The sequence below is a fragment of the Acomys minous genome (genome assembly GCF_964271855.1).
Source record: "Acomys minous genome assembly, chromosome: 12".
NCBI lineage: Eukaryota > Metazoa > Chordata > Mammalia > Rodentia > Muridae > Acomys > Acomys minous.
The window spans coordinates 45630476-45647503 of NC_140493.1; positions in this window are offsets into that span (position 1 = coordinate 45630476).

The following is a 17028-nucleotide window of genomic DNA, read 5'->3' on the forward strand; positions in this document are numbered from 1 at the left end:
CTGTCATATATTGAAAATGTAAAGTTAACTTCAACATTCTTTGGTGGTGCCATGAGCTGTGTTTATATTGTGTTCAGTTGTGTGAACTTCTAGAAATAGCCAGCATGTTAGAGAGATGCTATATCATTCCAATAATATAATAATGGTATTTAAAATGTGCTAGGAAGAAATTGGAAACATACAATTTCCCCCAGGAAAATAGATATGTTTCTCTTTTTGGTAATATTTTAAGATGTAAAACTATCCTGGTTCATCAGATGACTTTTTCTGTCTCATCAACCATTATACTGTCATAATTTTGTTTAGCAACACTGTTGGCATTTCTACTAGTCTTGGCACGTGCCTATTGTCTCAATTATTTTTTCATAATGACTTCTGTCAGTTATTTTTTATTGTCTACTAAAAATTTGAGGAGGATAAATAATACATGAAGGAATGAGGGAACAAAACATTCTAAAAGACATTTCCTACTGCTCACTTCTGACAAAAACACTGGGCTGTAAAAAACGCAAGCAGATGTGACATGTGACTTAGCTGAATATACTTATACTAGTAGATTAAACCTCAAACTGTAGATTCAGAGAGAACAGTGTTGGTGTATATTTTACCAGCAATTTTTATTTTGGGTTCCTCATATCTCTTTCTCCCTTCTCCACTCCAATCCCTTCCAACACTCCACCACCCAGTAGAGAAGAAAGAAGGTTAAGGGGGGGATGGGACATTGTCGTCCTTAGCCACTTCCTGCTTTTTAAGGGCATTGGGCTCTTTGGGGCAAGTAAAATCCTCCTTTCAGGATATCTCCAACTTCTCTTCTCACTGCATCATCAGCAACCAGGAGCATGGGGGGGGAAGCACCCCGACAGCCTTCTTCTTTCTGGGAACCCCCTCAGTTTCCTCTTGGGGCTGGCTTTTATCCTCACTGACAAAGACCTCGCCCTCGCATGAGGTAGTTCACAGCTGACAAACACCACGTGCCCTCTCAGGAGGCAGGTATCAGCTGTGGACAGACTGGAGCAGCCCCCATATTTCACACCTGGGATCAAGACAACAAGCATATTGATACGTAAACCAAAACTTCCACAACAGAAAGGTCAGGCTGAGAGACGGCCAGTCTGATTTTCATCTATGGTGCAGCCTCAGAGATGTTTATCGATTTTCTTAAGTCTTTGAGACAATTGACAGCAAAGACAACCTGAGGTTCAGCCTTCTCCTCAGTCTATGAATTGCCTTGACCTCCATTCCAGCACAGTTCTTTTTTTTTTTTTTAATAATAACACATTTTTATTGAAAATTAAAAATAATTCATATTACATCTCATTTTCTATCCCATCCCATGCATCCTCCCATTCCTCCCTCCCTCCCACTTTCACCCCAATCCCCCTTCCCTATGACTGTCCAGCACAGTTCTTAAGAGCTAAACTTCAAGGAGGCAGCTCACTTTAAAGCGTGGCCAAGCATAGGGTAATTTAGCCTTTATTTCTGCTGGAGTATCGGGGAGGAAGGAACAAATCTGAAGAGGGTAAACTTTGCTAGACCAGGGTGACTTAGCCTGTGCAGTAGACTGAACTTTCAGTTCTTGTTAATAAGTCATTTTTTTTAAAGATTGCGCTCCCTTGGAAGTTTAGACTGTGAACATTAGTTTTTATGAAGCATACTTGATAAAATCACAACCATGCTAATTGCCGAAATGAGTTAATATAATCTGGCATTGGTTTTGGAGAAAAGGCAGCTGTTCGCATCCACTAGAGGGAAATTGGCTCCAGCTTTTTAAAGAGCATTTGATAATGTAAATCAAAAGCTTTCAAAATGGGTATAGCCACTGGACCAAAACTGTAGCTTCTGGGTGATTCTTCCAAATCACCCTAGAATTGGTCCTTATGTATTTACATTACGTGAAGTGTTTTTCCTGTGATGCTGGGAGGCAAACACAAGGATAATACCTCCTGCATGATAGGTGAGTATTTTTTTTTTTTTAGCACTGAGATACTTCTTCAGCCTCTGTCATTATTTCTGATCCTTCTCAGGACCAGGTTTCCGAAGACTGCGTTAGAAGCTATTCATTACAAGATAGCTCTCCATCTTCAAATCTCACTTGTTTATTTAAAATTGAAACTTAGTGAGGTTTCTAACATTTTTATTTGCTAATTTTAGCATGATGCTCTGAGCATTAGAGTCCCAGGTCTTAAGATACTCAGAAGAATGGCAAGAGCAGTGTGTGGTAAGATTCTACTTAGGCACAATCTTGACCCAGCAGAGACAACAACAGTTACTAACGCTTGCAGCATACATACTTCCTAGGCCATTCACCTAAGCAAGAATATTCTAGAGCAGTGGTTCTCAAGCTTCCTAAGGGTTTCTTATCTTGTGCTGATCCCCAACCATAAAATCATTTTCATTTCTACTTCATAACTGTAATCTTGCTACTATTATGAGTCATAATATAAACACCAGTGTTTCCAGTGGTCTTAGGTCTTCCAGCTGTCAAAGGCTGGTATAGAGAGTGCTCAGGAATATCTTATGCTGTATAATCACACAAAACCAATTCTACTCTCTGTAGGGGGGGATATTTTAATTACTGATGAATTATGAGGGAATGAACAGTGTCATATACCTAGTAAGTAGAGAAAACATGTTCACGGTAGTGAATACATAAATACAACCCAATAAGTCATAATGAATTCATCTACTGGCCATATAATTGAAAGGGAGAGGAGGATGATAAAGAAAGCTATAATGCCAATCAGTGTCATTACTGAAATTGTTAAAGAAACGAGCACACATAATATAGATAGAAAAACTTTACCTGGTTTCCTAGAAACATATTTGATTTGTGTGCTGGAGTTTGCTTGGTAATAACATTGCAAGGATGTGAGGGGCAGGATCCAACAGATGGGGAAGTTCATCCACTTAATACAGAGAACTCAGCCCAGAGTGTGGAAACACTAGAGACAGGATGGCTCTTCTACATTGTCCCCATGTTAAGAAAGAGGCCCAAGTTTTATATATCTGCATTGACTAGGTTATGGGACTTAAGCTGCCAATGAAGGTTTGTGGGCTTGGTCATGCTACATCCATCAGGCTGAAGGTAATTTCTAGAGAGTGAAGCAAGGTAGAGCTATCGATTTCCTTTATGAGTTACCCCCCAGGAGTTGGGATGAGAAATGCATCAGCCTTGAAGGAGATCTAGGAGGAGGGGTTGTTAAATACAGTGTCCTCTATAATTAATTCCTATCTATGCTCAGATCTACTTGTTTTCTATTTTAAGTTTTATCCCACTGGGATCAACCTCTCAAAATTCTGAGTGGTACTTCTTTGGAGGAAATACGAAAAGAAAAAAAAAGGGGTTAGAATGATGAACTCTATCCCTTACCTTTGAAGCTGAGCTCAGAATGTATCATAGATTGTGAGGCCTTAGGGCTTGGGTCATGACTTTAGTATTTAACCAGTTTTTGTCAAGATTAGGCAAAGATTGGTATACACTTGAATATCAGATTTATTCTTCTTTGTATTCATATGAAATGGAAGAGGGTCTTTTATGAACATCAGAGCCAATTACTCAATTCATCCAGATGACCCAGCAGCCATTTACAACAGCGTAATGAATCCTTTGTATGTGGGTGTCTTAGCAAAAGGGGTGTGAGGTAACCGTTTGGCAAACACAGCCTGAAGTTCTGGAGGATGTTTCCTTTGTCTCCTAGCTGGGCATTTGGTGCTGTGGATGGCATGAAAAAAGGAAGGTGACTAATGTGCAGGGTTAGCTTTCACATGCGTGGCCAGCTCTCAGCCACACTTGTAGTATACACAAATAATCAGTCATAGGCTTTGAGGGTAGCTCATGCCAGTTGCCACTATTTGATTCAGATCAAGAACATGACTAGCAATGGAAGAGTGTAGAAATCGATTTCAGATGATTAGGAATGAATAGCAGGAGGAGCTAAAGACCTCAGCACCTCAGTCCGAAATATCCAAGAGCCCCTTTATAGTCATGGCACTAATGGAGATTTAATGTGGAAACTTTTGAGTATGTTGTATTTATACAGTTAGGAATATATATAATATATATACAACATATATTATACAAATATATATTTGTAGCTATAGGTAAAAATAGAGGCAATAATTTTGAGAGAAGGAGCAAAGAAGGATGGTTGGAAGGAGAAAATGGAAGAGGAGGAATGGTGTGATTAAATATACATATTGAGATTATAATTAAAACATTTCTCCTGACCCTTTTCTCTTCTCAAACCTTCCCATATGCCCCTCCCTACTATCCTTCCAATTTTTAGCTTCTTTTTTTTACTAGTTGTTTTTGCATGCATGTATGCATATAATATACATTCCTAAATATAACCTGTTAGGTCCATAAAATGTTACTTAGATATGTGTTTTCAGGACTGACCATTTGACACTGGAAAACCAACTGGTATGATCTTCCCAAGGGAAGACTACTTCTTCTACTCCCAGATTTTCTCAGTTGCTTGAGGCTCTTTGTGTAGGATAGAGGCCCCCATGAGCTTCGTTTTCATCTACTTTGGCATGTCCATTAGCACTGTCTTTGTTCAGCCCACTTTTGGGCAGTCAAGTTGTTGAGACTTTGTGGGTGTAGCTTTTGGTATTACTGGGAGATAAAAAAAATCTCTCTTCCTCTGCCTCTTGTAACCTTTTTACCCTCTCTTCAGCAATGTTTCCTGAGCCTTAGGTATGGAAGTGTTTTGTTGATGTATCCATTGGAACTGGGCGCCACAATTCTGCATTTTGATTGGTTGTGGTCTTCTGTCGTGGTTTCTCTCTGGAAATGGAAGACGAGAAATGATGTAATTAAATTTTAGTTTAAAATATTAGAATATCTTAAAATAATTAAAAAACAGATCTTAAGTAAAACTATGGTCAAGAGACACTGGTTGACTGCGGCAGGCGATTAGGTGGGAGCCTATAGCAAAAGAACGTGCGCATGTTGTAGAGTAAAGTGAACAGGTCCAGGCGTGCAGTGCAGCCCTTCTATCAGACATCCCATTGGTCCTCTCACACTACTACATGCTACTGTGCTTGTTAACTTAATGACAGCATCTAGAGATCTGTGTGTCGACTGCGCATCCTAATTATTTGGATGGCCTAAAACATATGCCTATTGTCTACTTCTCTTGTGTTAGCAGATAATTTCTGATGCAAGCACGTTGGAGCAATCAATGACTAGGATACCACAGCTTATGGGGAGAAGAAGAAAAGAGCAAGGCTCCCTAAGTCATTGGTTCCCACCCCCACCCCCATCTTTAATATGTTTGATATGAAAATGGCAGAGGGGATGGATGATGGACATCACATAAGAGGTCAGTAAACACACAGACCACAGGGGGCTTGTGAAGAGTTTGGGCTTCATGCTGACAGTGATCAGGTGTCTGAACAGCACTTATGGGTGAAGGCATTTGCTGAGTGCAGTAAAGACTGAGAGATGTGCCCTGTGGCTTTATGAATTAAAGTTCACTAGGATATTATATTGTGAATTTCATGGGTGTTCATTCAAAACTAGGTAATATAACCATAATTGGCTTTTATACTTTAAAACAAAAGAATATTTAAAAGAACCAGAATCAACTTACCGTTTTACTTTACCTAATCATTTTAATCTTATGCAAAAGTAGTCATTGCTTTTTGTTTTGTTTTGTTTTGTATTGATTTGCTTTTTAACTGAGGCATAAGCAGGAGAAGCAATATTCCCTGCATTGCACAGCCGGAGGAAACTGAATTGTCAAATCCCATGTTTATTACCTTTTCCTTGCTTCTTCATAGTGATTGACCTCTGTGTTAACTTGTTTTAATAAAGAACTTAAGAAACAAGTATTTTCATACTCTGCTATGTGGTCTTCGTTTCTTTCCTCAAATCCACATGTTGAAAATCTTAGAGGAGTAGATACTATTTGGAGGAATGATGAATCTGGCGGATGATGAAATATGAGTGGAAAGCCCTGATGGGAGGGATTGTGCAGGACTCAAGGAGCACCTGCTCTCATGTGAGTCACAGAAGGAGTCTTTGAACCAGAAAATGGACCTCCCAAGACACTGATTGTGTCTTTACCTTGACCTTCCCAACTTTCGGAACTTTGAGCAAATAAACATTTCTTGTCTCCTCCTCTCAGCTGGAACAGTGGCCAGAGGTGATGGAGACTTGGCCACTTGGTTGTTTTGCAATGTTGACCTGGGGAAAGTGGTGGGTAGGTGAGTAAGAAGAGCATGAGCTGAAGCATCAAAGTGAAAAGAACTGTGAAGAACACACTCCCAAGTGCCAACAGCCATACGCTGAATTCCACGGTCTATGGACTGAGTCCTTTTGAGTCTCTTAAATTATGTTCAAATCTATTTTATCAATTATTCTTTACATCTTAAGTTAAAATAGTGAAATTTATCTAATTTGGTATCATTTTTTACAATTTTATTAAATATTTTTATATATATTTATATTATTACACATATATACAATAAACTACCTATAGCAAAAAGAACCATGGAACAATCAGAAATTATATAAATGTTACATTCATAGTGTTTTGTTTATTTGTATTTGGCACCCTTGAAGAAAACATCTTTCCTATCTTGGTGAGTCTAAAATTCTGAATGTAAATCAATATCTATCATATCTCATCATTATCAAATTAAAACATCTATCTAGACCTAAAAACCTCTTGACCCCTAAAAAACTAAGCTTAATTATAAAATTAAACTATCTGGTCCTCCACCCCATCAGATACTTGAGAAGGAATAACATTAATAACGACAAACCTATTTCATGTCATTACTATATTGATTTTTCTCATTTCCATTTTATTCTAATTTAGGCTTTCTTTTCTTGTGATTGCTATTATTTATTCTGATGATTATAACACTTCATTGATTTTTCCAGAAGTTGACTATTTTAGTTATATAAGTGTATGTGACAAAACATGAGTTATGATTTATGAATTTAAGGTGGAATAATGGAACCAATCTAGTTAATCTATCTGTTACTTCAAATATTGAACACATTTTGCTATGAGATCATTTAGAATTACTGTCTTAGCAAGTCTTTAATGCACTCTATTATTGGTTATATTCAGCAATTGATATGCTAAGTGATGTTATGATTTATAAATACAATGTGGAACAATGAAACCAAGCTAGCTAGCAAAGCTGTCACCTCAAATAATGAACATGTTTTGTCATGATGATATTTACAATTTACTCTCTGCAATTTGAAATATAAACACTATATTTTCAGTGCTCTTTCATGTGTTGTTGAGTAGAGTTAATGAAAACACAAAATGTGTTACTCCTGACTAAAGTCTTATCTCCTTCCAACATCATCTTGCTGGTTTTAAATGGTAGTAGTAAACATCTTTAAATAGAAAATTACACATACTCTGGTACCTCATATTTGACAATGTCCCCTGAATGGGGAGACCTGGTGGCACTTAGAGGAAGGATAGCAGGCTACCAAGAAGAGACTTGATACCCTATGAGCATATACAGGGGGAGGAGGTCCTCCTCAGTCACAGTCATAGGGGAGGGGAGTAAGGGGAAAATGGGAGGGAGGGAGGAATGGGAGGATACAAGGGAGGGGATAACCATTGAGATGTAATATGAATAAATTAATAAAATAAAATAAAAAATAGAAAATTATACACACGTGGTTGTTTGGAGAATCCTCCCATTATAGATGAATGTACCTATATCCCTGGATCCCAAAATAATTTCTAAAATTTTCTGTCTTAGGAAATGTTTAGCAAACTGAATCAGAGGTCTCTAGTGATGAGCTTATCATAAATGGATGGAGGGATGTAAAGACATGATATATCATCAGACATGTACAAAATCTGCAGTCAAAGTGAACTCCACATATTGAGAGTATCTAGGGAAGTCATGAAATACGCTACAGAGAAAGTGATATTGGAGCAGGTGCTGGAAGATTAGATAGGGATTCTCATGATTGAGAAATGTTTGAGGAAGAGGGCACTTGTGTCCCTGAGGACCAGCTGATGGCTCTAGTCTGGCTTCAATTGGTGGTGTCCACATTCCACAGGGTAAAGAAAAGTTTGGGATACAGCCATATTTATCAGAACTAGAAAAAGACTGACTTTAGCAAAGTCTGATGCTGTAGAAAGCAAGCAAGGAAGGAAGAACGGAGGGAGAAAATAAATAGATAAACAAACAAACAAACAAAACAGCTCAAAATATAAACTTTAAGGTATTTCCAGGTGGGAGAAAAGTAAATGTTACTCTAGGCTTAGAGTCTGACTAAGAGTTCCAACTGTGTCCTGGCTATCTTTTCTGTGTAAATGTCTTTGTGATGTTGATCCATAAAGAAGTCAAACTAACTTCATGTACTTCATCAGATCAAGAGTTCCAAATATTGTAGAAGAAACTTATGGTCTACTGGAGAAATTGTACACAGCATTAGTGGAAAGAAAATGATTTTCAAATAGTTTTTTTTGTTTAAAAGGCAAGCCTTTAAAATAGTTCAAGTCTTTGACTCTATATTTAAGAAGGAATGGAGATCCTTGATGGTTGCAATTATGTTTTGCTCCAATATTTGAGATCCCATTTATCAATCGTATAAAGGATCTCACATCCTCTTTGTTTCTAGCCCCTTGTCTCACTAGAGACTTGTATAGACTCTCCATAGGGTCTACTTTGAGCACTCAACTGGTTAGAAGTTCAAACCCAAACTTCATGTATTTCAACCCTGCCAGCTTCAGAAATGCACCCTATGCAGCTTTGAGAAGCAAACACTGTTTCTGTGGGCAACAGCACGCGGGGGAGTAAAGGCTCTGCATCACTGACAAAGGCAAAGCAAAGATAGCAGGCCTCCAACTGAATAGGTCAGAGGCACTTCCTAGAGTACACCTTGTAGAAATTTCCTCAAGTCTGTCACCAGAGATCAATATACTTTCCCTTTTTAAAATGAAGGCTGCTTTATGTTACCCATGATTGCATGGATGAGAATACCCTGTTGTGATGACTTCAGATAATAAGTACTGGACAGAAAAATCATAAAAAAAAAGTCAAGCATTCTGTGAGTTCTGGGACCAGGTTAATGGAATCCTCACTTGCCATGTGTTAGCTGTGTGTTCTGGGGCAAGCAGACATCTGTTCATGTGTCTGTGTTTCCTTATTTGTCAAAGGGAAATAAGTGAGGGAGATACCCTTCATTGGGTCATTACATGATTTGGTGAACTTCTGCATCCAAAACTGCACCATTAAGAATGTGGGCTATTACTGTCATCGTGATACCACTTTTCCCTCTGAAGCATGGGCCAGCATGATTTTATATGTAAGTAAGTCACATTAGCCATGCTGTTTCAAGACAGATCTTAACACTCAGCATATTATTGGCTCCATTCCAAGTCAATGCATGTGAATCATTGTCCTCACTTAAAAGTAGTTAGCACAAAATAAGTTAATCTTCATTTGGAAAGAGCTTGTGTATAACAGTAATGTGTATACTCCTGAGGTAATTGTTGCCTCTGAAGCTTGCTGCTAACTTAGGCCTAGCCCTGGAAGCTTCTAGCCTCCATACAGTATAATGTTTTCATCCTTTGAGACTTACTGATGAATAAGCTCACTCTTTCTGGATCTTTCTGAACTCTGGCTGGCTGGTTCAACTCAGCTGATTTCTTTGCAACTCTAAACTGTTCCATTTATATGCTTCACTATCTATATCCTTGTAATTTTCCAATAGCCTTGCCCCATCTTATATCACACAATTTGCCCATAAAATTTATTGTTATTTTCTTCAAATATATCTAGAGTTGAGTCATACCCACCATCTCCCTTGATGGTATCTTTGGTCAAACCACTGCAAATTCTAAGAAGTCTGCTGAGCTTCTCAATTTCCATGTCTGGCCCACACTGGGTCTAGTCCAACTTCAAAGAATTAAGAAGATCATGACTGTCTCACACTCAAAACCCAGGCATAATGGCCCCTTTTCTCCAGCAACACCAGTAAATATCCTTAAAGTGGTTTATAAGGAGCTATATAATCTGGTTCTTCTCTTGTCTCTTCTCTCACAATTTTCTCCTAAGTTTGGGTTAAGTTATGCAACATTTTTTTTGTCAGTGATTACTAATCTGTGTGGATAGTGCTTAATAGTGACTTCATAAGAGTGAAAATATTTCCTCTTGAGGAAAGTGCTGAAGTCGTCATAGGAAACTAGAGTTGCTGAACTTATTTGTTATTTGAGGGAATCTCAAGTGAATCATTAAACATCTATGAGTGACCAGTGTCCTCTATTTACAATTCTTCCATTGTTTATTATATCTGTCACATGATAGATGCTCAATAAGCAAGTACATGGTATCCAATACAGAATGTATTGGAATGCTTTGTGAAAAAAAGTCTTGAATATTGTAAAAGAGTAACCCTTCAGGTCCCCATGTGAGGATTAAGAGGATGTAGAGAAGGCCCCCATGATTATTAGCCTGATATTTACAAAAAAGCCACCTTAAATGTTATACAATGAATGAGGTAAAGTTCACCTTATCAGCCCTATCATTTTTTCTGATTTCTTTTCTTTCTCCATCATTAGCTGACCAGACTTCCCTGCAACATTTCATTTAGAAGTGATCATGTGGCCAACTCTAGCCAATGAAACAAGAGGACATAGTGCTTGTCTGCTTCTCAGTTAAGATGGTGAGAACCTTCCACACAACTCTCTAGTTGGTATCACTCAGTTCTTTCAGGAACGTTCATGGAGAAGACTCCAATTGAGAGAAACTGTCCAAAAACACAACAACAGTAAATGAATGAGAAAGTAACTACACAGGGTATTTTAAGTTTCAAGAATTTTCCCCAAGGCTTCATTCATAACATCAGAAGTCTAGGGATTTTCAAGATTGCTGGAAGCTGGATGCTGAATCCCTTTAGCACTCTTCTTTCACTCTTGACCTCACTCCAGTCAGAGCCTCTGCAGTTCACAGAAATATATCTTGACCACTGTTGGCCTTTGCTAAGACAAAGCTTTCTCTGTTTAGAGTCTTTTCTTTGTCAGGAAACATTTTATTTCTGTTGGAACAATTACAGTACAGACCATTAAAACATTTTTATCCTGATTGTTTCCCCTCCTTTTTTTTGTATACTTCAGCATGGATATTGACAATCATTCTCTCTCCCTCTCTGTCTTTGGAATGCTACAGTGAATTTATAATTATTTCATTCTCTGACTCACTTACTACTCAGTCCACTGTTAATAATTTAGAATATTATCTTTCCATTGTTCTGGTGCTAAATTGATAAAATTTCACTGCTATCTGATTAATGTTATTGCTTAGTTTTTTGTCAAGCTTATCCATGTAAAAGTGGACTGTTCTCCTCTTTAGCATGCATCTTCCTTTTGAGTTTACTAAACGTATAAGGTGCATTCTTTACTGATTTATTGGTGAAGGTCTATTGATGGCTATGTTTCTCAAGTTTTATCTTATGATTTCTTTATTGTATCATCATCTTTTCACTGACAGTTTAAGTAGGTATAAAATTCTAGACCAACATCCCCTTTCTTCTCTGTTGTGATGATATTTCTTTATGGCACATTAATTTTAATATCTGTTGAGATGTTAATAATGGTGTGAAATATATTCATTTTGTTCTCTATTTGATTGCCTCTTTTTCTTTGCTTCCTTGTATTTTTCACTAAGGCTATTAGATTCAGATTTGCTCTTACTTATCCTGGATATAACTTACTGCTATTCATATGAGCATCCTTGCTTTTGTAAAATGCTTAAAGGGACTTTTTTTAGGATGATGTATTGAAACACTTTATTCTACAGTTATTTTTCATTTTTTCCCTAAGCAATCTCAGGATATTTTCCAGTGTGTGCCATAATACACGTTTTATTTAGGGTTTGTATTGAACTAAACTGACCCTGTAAATCTGACATCAGTAGGCTCAGATTAGGATTTCAATATGTTTTATAAGAGCAACAGTAAATTAAATGATGACTTATCTTAGAATCCTCATCATCCATTCTTAGATGTCATCCCACCTTGTGTGTCTCTGTTTACATTCTCTTTCTTCATGATATAATAAACAGACATATCTTGACCTCTGTTGGGACATCACAGTATGGTCTTATTTCTGTTTCTCTTGTTCTCTGTCTTCATGGATATTTTTCTCAAATCTATTATACTATTTCTCTTTTAAAGTATTAGTGGTAGCTATTTTAATGTTTAACTCCCCTGTTGGGATTTTTTTTCTTTCTTTTTCTCTCATTTGTGGAAGTTCTATGTGCCTGTTCTTTCTTTTATGGCATACTTTTCTTATGTACCCAATTCATTCTTTTATATCATTCAAGACCAGTCATTATGGTCTTAATTTTATGTTCCCATTAGTTAAAATCCTTGCTGTTCTAAATAGATTTGATTTTATTATGACATTGTTCACAGCCTGCTTACTTCTTATACCAATAAGGGATTTTGAAAAGGTTTATGAACAATTTGAGATTAGAATGCATGACTTTGAATCTTGATTTTTGTCATTTATAAGGTCTTCAATACTTATATCAACTTTCTGGACTTCACTTTCCCAAACTGTAAATTGAGCATACTAGTAGAAGTTATCTATTAATACATTATGCAATAGTGCTATAGTTAAATTAAAATATAGTAATCATTCCTGGGTTTTACATATCAGTCTCATCACCATCAACTATTTGAACTTAACTTCATTAGATAGCCATATTCTTCAATCCCATGGCTGCTGAGGAAGATTGTGCTCAGTGGTTTTCCATTATTTCACTCAGCACATTCAAGAGGTTCTCCAGGGTAAAACCATGCTCCATTTTAACTTACTGTGATTTTGTTTGCTGACTAAAAGGCAGGAGGTGTACTTTCTGATAAGGGTCACTGGCCTGACATTGGAATTTGAGAAGGCTCAGTAAAGAGGAATGGCAAATGAAATGGCAGTCAAAAACACCATAGGTCTTGTCCCCATTTAACTGACAGAGTGAGTAAGTCAAACAAAATCCATGGTTTCTTTAATGGGCAAATGCTGGCAGTGAAGGAAGAAAGCTGCTAAAGCTGAACACACCCTGTTCTTTCCTGAGCTCATATCTAAGCTGTACTAGTTGCTATGAAGGGACCAGGGAACTAGAACAGAGAACAGAGTAAAGATGTCCCTTTGTATGGCATCATGAAGCCCAGGGAAAGAAGATTTCCTTTCACTATTCTGTTTATTCTACCATTAGCCCTGTTAAAAACATATCTGTATTCTAGGCCAGGCAGTGTGTGTAGTGTGTGCTGTGTGTGTGTGTGTGTGTGTGTGTGTGTGTGTGTGTGCAGTGTGTGTGTGTGCAGTGTGTGTGTGTTTGCAGTGTGTGTGCAGTGTGTGTGTTTGCAGTGTGTGCTGTGCTCTGTGTGTGTGTGTGTAGTGTGTGTGTGTGCAGTGTGTGCAGTGTGTGTAGTGTGTGAAGTGTGTGCTCTGTGTGTATGTGTGTGTGCAGTGTATGTGTGTGTGTGTGCAGTGTGTGCAGTGTGTGTGTGTGCTGTGTGTGTGTGCAGTGTGTGTGTGCTGTGTGTGTGTGCAGTGTGTGTGTGTGCAGTGTGCAGTGTGTGTGTGTGTGTGTGTGTGTGTGTGCAGTGTGTGTGTGTGTGTTTTACAGGGCTACTTATGCTAGTAGACAGATTTTACAATCTACACCTACAGCATAGTAGGTCAAATGTCTCTGCTTGGCAGAGTCCCCAGTTCAATATCTCCTTTTCCCTGCACAAAGTTCAGAATGAATGATTAATTCTAGTTGACTATATACTAATTGAGCAATCTTTTTTTTCTCAAAGAAAAACTCAGTATTTCAAAGCCTGTGTTATCTTTTCTAGGGATCATAGACATCTAAAGTCAGTAGCTGGGTTATTTGGCCCACCCCCTGCCCCACAGTGCTGTCTCCCTGCTCTATGTGTGGTCCTTTGTCATTTGCTCTCTTTTCCTCTCTTCCCTTGCGTTTGATAGTCTGTCTGAGGACATACCTCTTTGTCTTTCTGAGTTTCATGGCCTGTCACCCTCCTCTCTCCACACTGCTCCCTGCATTTTACTTTGCTGGTATCATTTTTACAAAATACACACCCTGATTACAAAAGTTTGTTAGTTTATTTTCAGAGTCAATCTGCATTCTTGATACAAAGAGAGAACTTATTTAATATCTGGTGAATAACAAAATTCATTTTGCCCTTCATACAAAATGCAATTTGATGCTTTGGGCCTAGGCTGCAGTGTGTTACCTATTAGAAAATATGAATAAGGCCATTTTTATTCATCCACTCTTATTCTTCCCACCACTGCCACTGATATGACATCAGTTGTTGGGATGCTTTGACCACTTGTTATCTGCCAGCACCTTTTCTATTCTGAATATATGAATTCATAAATCTGCATTGCCATTGTAGAGGAAAGATATTGCTATTATCTACCGTTTGGCTAATCATCATGAAGCTAAATTATTTGCTAGTGCTTCTCATGGCTCATTTGGCAATATGTGGAACTAATTTCATCACAGAAGAGGAGAGTGCTATCAGTGTTTTCTGGGTAGAGTCCAGAGATAATACTAAGCATCCTATCATGCACAAGAAGCCACTTAGACTGAAATGTTTAAAAACTCAAATATCAGTAGAACTGAAACTGAGGAGCCCTGGGGTAAACAACATATGTAGGTTTATAACTACATTTAACTTCATATAGACTTTATTTTTGCATACTATGTGATCCAAGAGACCTCCCCTAACCAATATAGGTATTTGCCATTGTTCTTGGTTGCCTGGAAGAACTTGAGGGTAAGATCCTGTTGCTAAAGGCATCATACACTTCAGTCATAGGACTTGGCAACAAGCTAGCCACCCCTGGTGGTTAGATTTCACAGTGTGGCAAGGTGCTATGAAAAACATCAGATAAAAAAATTAATAGTTTTCCCCATCTGTAACTTCTGCCAATTAAAATAACTACTGTTCTGGTGATGCAATGTCCAATGATGCAATAGTGGTACTAGTATCCTGCGGGCACCCAACTGTTATTGGATTATAGATATGGACCACTAAATAGGAGAGAACGTATTCCTGATACTCTAAACCTAGCTAATAAGCAGTTGCTGGATAGGTCATAGACCCCGCAAGAGAACTTACCATTCTCATTTTGCTATCCAGTTCCATTCTAAATATATGTCTTTATATCCATAGATTAGTGTATCTCTCCTCTGGTACCAAAAAAGTTTATTTTTGCAGCAAGGTGGGTTATTCCAAATAACTACTGTTGCCCAAAGTATAAAGAATAAGTAACTATAGAGTGCTCATCCCTGGACAAAGCATCTGATATACGTCTATGCTTAAGGATCATGAAACATTATGGAAGAAAAGACAGAATATAATAATAAGGGCCAGAAGACTTACAGGACTGCCATGTCCTCTGTGCATGACAGGGTGGCTGGACCACGAATGCTCAACAGCTATGAATGTCTGTACAAGAGCAACAACCAAGGCAGCAACTTGGATGCTGCTTTGGAACCCAAATTAGCTACCAAGAGCACCACCTCCCTCTGGCTCAGATCATTCATCAAGTGGACTTCATAAGTCAGATCAGGGCTTTTGGTGTCTATGCATCTGCTCTGAGATTGGATATGACTTTCTCACATACTCTGGTGCCTCACCTTTGACCATGTCCCCTGGAGGGGGAGACCTGGTGGCACTCAGAGGAAGGACAGCAAGTTACCAAGAAGAGACTTGATACCCTATGATCATATAGAGGGGGAGGTAATCCTCCTCAGGAACAGTTATAGGGGAGGGGAATAAGGGGAAATTGGGAGGGAGGGAAGAATGGGAGGATACAAGGGATGGAATAACCATTGAGATGTAACAAGAATAAATTAATAAAGGAGGAAAAAAAGGATTATGAAATATAAAAAAAAATTATTTTGACATTGTTTCTCCCTCCATGGCAGGCTGCAGAAGGGTTGAGGCAATGAGGGTGCTTAATCAGTGTGCACTAGGGATGGACAGGAGCCCATTGGTTGACTTTGAGCTATGAGCGATATTGGATAGGAAACGCACTTTAGCTATGATACCAAGAGTGGATCTCATCCTTGGCTAATTCTTAGATTACTGGATGGTCTACTAAGGATTTTTTTTTTCATAAAAATCAAGACTTCTTAATTTATTTTTTGTAAGCACATTTTTTCTTTTCTTTATTTAGTCACATTACAGCCTAATTTCAGCTCCCACCCTCCTCTCTTCCTAGTCCCACCCTCATGCCCCTATTGCTCCATCCCTCATGCCCCCATTTCCCCTTTCCCTTTCCTAAGTAGAAAAGATGGCCCCCAGTGGGTACCATCCCATCCCATCACATCAAATTGCAGCAGGACTAAGCTCCTCCTCTCCCATTGAGGCCTGACAAGGCAGCCCAGCTAGGGGAAATGATCCAAAGGCAGATGACAGATGCAGAGACAGCTCCCACTCCCGTTGTCAGGGGGACCACATGTTGTCCAAGTTAGACATCTACTACATATCTGTAGGGAGGGGGTCAAGGTCCAGCCCATGCATGTTCTTTGGTTGGTGGTTCAGTCTTTGTGAGCCCCCATGTGTCCATGTTAGTTTACTCTGTAGGTCTTCTTGTGGTGTCTTTGACTTTTCCAGCTCCCTCCTATTCTTCCACAAAACTCTTGGAGTTTGGCCTATATTTGACTATGGCTCTGGTATCTACTTCCATCAGCCCCCGGATGAAACCTCTCAGAAGACAATTATGCCAGGCTCCTTTCTGCAAGCATAGCAGAGTCTCATTAATAGTGACAGGGGTTATCTCTCTCCCATGAAATGGGTCTCAATTTGAGCTAGTCGTTGGTTTGCTAGTCCCCCAATCTCTGCTCCATCTTTATCCTTACACTTCTTGTAGGCAAGACAAATTTTGGGTTGAAATTTTTACAGATGGGTTGGTGTCCCCATCCCTTCCCTGGCTCCTTAACCCTCGGATCTATGAATGTCAGCTAGAGTCACCCCCATAGACTCCTGGGAGCCTCCTGTCCCAGAGATGC